Source organism: Cervus elaphus, chromosome 24, assembly GCF_910594005.1.
Source record: "Cervus elaphus chromosome 24, mCerEla1.1, whole genome shotgun sequence".
Lineage (NCBI taxonomy): Eukaryota > Metazoa > Chordata > Mammalia > Artiodactyla > Cervidae > Cervus > Cervus elaphus.
In genome coordinates, this window is record NC_057838.1 from 48,346,352 (window position 1) to 48,349,804 (window position 3,453).

Genomic DNA, 3,453 nt, shown 5'->3' on the forward strand with positions numbered 1-3,453 from the left:
CTTACTTATGTCTGCCAGTTTATGAAAGGATATGATGAACAGCCAGATGGAGGGCTACATAGAGTGAAGTCTGGGACGATCCTCAGCATAGGAGCTTCTGGTTCCCATGGAGCTGGGGTGCATCACCCTCCTGACACAGAGGTGTGTCCACCAGCCTGGAAGCTTTCCGAACCCCGCATACTTTGGACATAATATTGGAAGCTTTCTCTTGTAGGTATGATCGATCATTAACTCCATTTTTAACCTTTCTCAAGAGATTCGTAGGTGAGGGGACCAGGGACTGAAAATTCCAAACTTCTCATCATGGCTTGGTCTTTGTGGAGCCAGCCCCCATCCAGGAACCAGCCCCACTCAGACTGGGTTCATTACATCATTAGAACAAAAGACACTCCTATCACCCAGGAAATTACAAGGGTTTCCCTGTGTCAGGAACTGGAGCCAAAGACCAAATATTAGAACAAAAGATGCCCTTCGTGTGTTTATCACTTAGGAAGTTACAAGGACTTCAAGAGCTCTGTGGCAGGAACTGGGGGAAGAGACCAGTGTATATTTTCTGTTATCTCACCGGGAGACACAAACATTCAATTCATAACACAGGCTGATTGAACTTCCCTCCTAGACAGAGGAAAGAGACCAGAAATATCCCAGCACCTGACTGATGAATTTACCTCCTTCTCCAAAAGAAAAAGTCCCCACAAATAAGGGAAGGAGGGAGAAAAGGCATGCCTTTTCATGTTAACCCTGGAAGGGTACTTCAAGATCACTAAATTCCCACTTCACAGATGGGAAAACTGATGCCCAGAGAGGGGAAGGGACTTGCCTGTGGCCACACAGCGTTTCAGTGAAACAGAAGGTATAAAATATAGAGGCTGGAAGAGGGTGTAAAAACCACATAGCCCCACCTTTTCACTCCCCTCATTTAGAAAAGGGGGAACCAAGGCCTAGAGAGGGGGGAGATTAGTGACAGCCAGGATTAGAACTCAGAACAGGGATGCAGTGATGGTGTAAGACCAGGCCCTGCGTTTGGAACTGAATGCCTTCCTGTTGTGTCTTGAAATTCTTGATAATTTTGATGTCTAAATTTGTGTTTGTAAGCTGAGTCTGATGGAACAATGGAGCTTGTACTAGGGTTTGGGCAGCTCAATTCGTCTGAAGTTCTGCCTCCCACCGCATGCCCAGGTGGGTTCTCAGCTCACCTTCCCTGGTGTCCCAGGACTGACCTATTCGGCCCCTCCCTACTGCTCTCCCAGCCCCATCCCCCTGTCATCACCATCAGGGACTGGGACATAGCGGAGGGCTGGCGTACACCCCAGAGCATCTAGGGGGTTGGCGTGACCACAGCCATCCCTGCCCTGGGCTGGCAGCCACGGGGCTTTCAGCGGGAAACCCAGTGGGAGTGAGTTGCAGCTGACCCCAACTCAGGTGCCTTGTGCACCCTGGTGTCACCTGTCCATCCCTGGGAAGGCCTCAGGGAAAGGAGGGTGCCTGGCTCCCTACCTGGCTTCTCCAGGCCCTTGGCAGCTAATGGGCAATGCACGCACATGCCAGGCTGCAGGGCGGTCTTCTGGGGACCTGTGACAGTGTTCACTCTCCCCATGCCCACAGGATTAATAACAAGCCAGAAAGTACTGTCCCCCAGAGAGCCTGCCAAAGAGGGGAAAAAGCTTTCTATGTTAGTCCCTGCTGTTTGACCCAGGGGCCTTGCATTTCCGGTTTGCACTGGGACCTCACACTGGGTAGCCAGTCCTTTTCATGTTTCCTTTTCTGTTTTCTTTTTTGTGCGGATGGGGGCAGGTAGCCAGTCCTGACAGGACTTAAGACTGCCTACTCCATCAGCCTCCAGCTCTGACGGGGCCATGCTAGCTTTCTTACGGTCAGACTACTGTGTGCTCAGCCCCCTGAGCCCCCTTTTTCTGTATCACCTGTTTTGAAGCCTTGCTGGACCCCAGTGAAGTGAGTGCTGTTATTGTGTGGGCATGGAAGTCGCTTCAGTCATGTCCAATTCTTTGCAACCCTGTGGACTGTAGCCCACTTATTAGATTCACTCTACAGGTGAGGAAGGGAGGCATGGTTAGGCTGTGTCAGGCCAGGCTCCCTACCCACATAGCTTGTCTGTTTGTCCTGGCCTGGCCCTCTGGGCAGTTGCAGGTCAGGGAAGGAAGGCACCGCACCCAGGAGCTGCGCTCGCTGCCCCTCCTCTCCCTCTGCCCCCCTGCTCAGCACCTCAGCCTCAGTCTCTGCGGGGGAGACCTTGCAACCCAGACCATCGTGTAACCAGGCAACCGTTCCAAGACGCTGCTTTCCCTCCCTGCTCCTTCTGCCTTATTCAATATCTGCCAGGCGAGCGCAGCTCCTGGGAGAGTCCCAGAATCACTCGTAAGAAAGAAGGCTTGCGGGGGAGGCCTGCGGGGATATCTAATATTCATCTCTCTGCATCCTGCAAACCAAAGTCCTGAAGCTGCTCATGGGAGATTCTGAGAGATCTGTGGGAATCCAGATTCAGGGGGCTGGGCTGGATGGAGAGGGCATGGACACTGGGGAAGATGGTGCAGGGGGAGGTGTTACGCTTGGTCCTCAGATGCTACCTGGATGCCCCTGGTTCCCTAGAGTGGAGGTTCAGATACCCTGCACTCTCACAAGCAGCTCACACGGTCGGCCTTCTGCACCCATGAGTCTTCCCATATGTAATCTGATGCCAGATGAAGGGGGGTATTTCCCGTGCCAGACAAAGAACATTACAGCATACTAACACATATATATGGAATTTAGAAAGATGGTAACGACAACCCTATATGCAAAACAGAAAAAGAGACACAGAAGTACAGAACAGACTTTTGAACTCTGTGGGAGAAGGTGAGGGTGGGATGTTGCGAAAGAACAGCATGTATATTATCTATGGTGAAACAGGTCACCAGCCCAGATGGGATGCATGAGACAAGTGCTCGAACCTGGTGCACTGGGAAGACCCAGAGGAATCGGGTGGAGAGGGAGGGGGGAGGGGGGATCGGGATGGGGAATACGTGTAAATCTATGGCTGATTCATGTCAATGTATGACAAAACCCACTGAAAAAATAAATAAATAAATTATAAAAAAAAAAGCAGAAAAAAAAGAATATATATAATCTATATATATGCATAACTGAACGGCTGTGCTGTACACCTGAAGCTTACATGGTCTTGTAAATCTACTATACTTCAATAAATAATTTTTAAAAAAAAAAAAAAAGAAAAACTCGCAAATGAGACCCAGTTCCAATTTCACAGGTGGGAAAACAAAGGCTCAGATAGGCAGAAAAGCCTGAATCTGGCTGATGACAGCGTCTGCCCTTCCCAGTGACCGTGCTGCTTATATAGGAATAAAGGAATTCAGGAGTCATCTGAGAGCCAGCTCCCTTGTTGTACCGAAAGGGGAACTGACAAACGGAGGGAGAGTGTCTCCTCCAGGAACACCC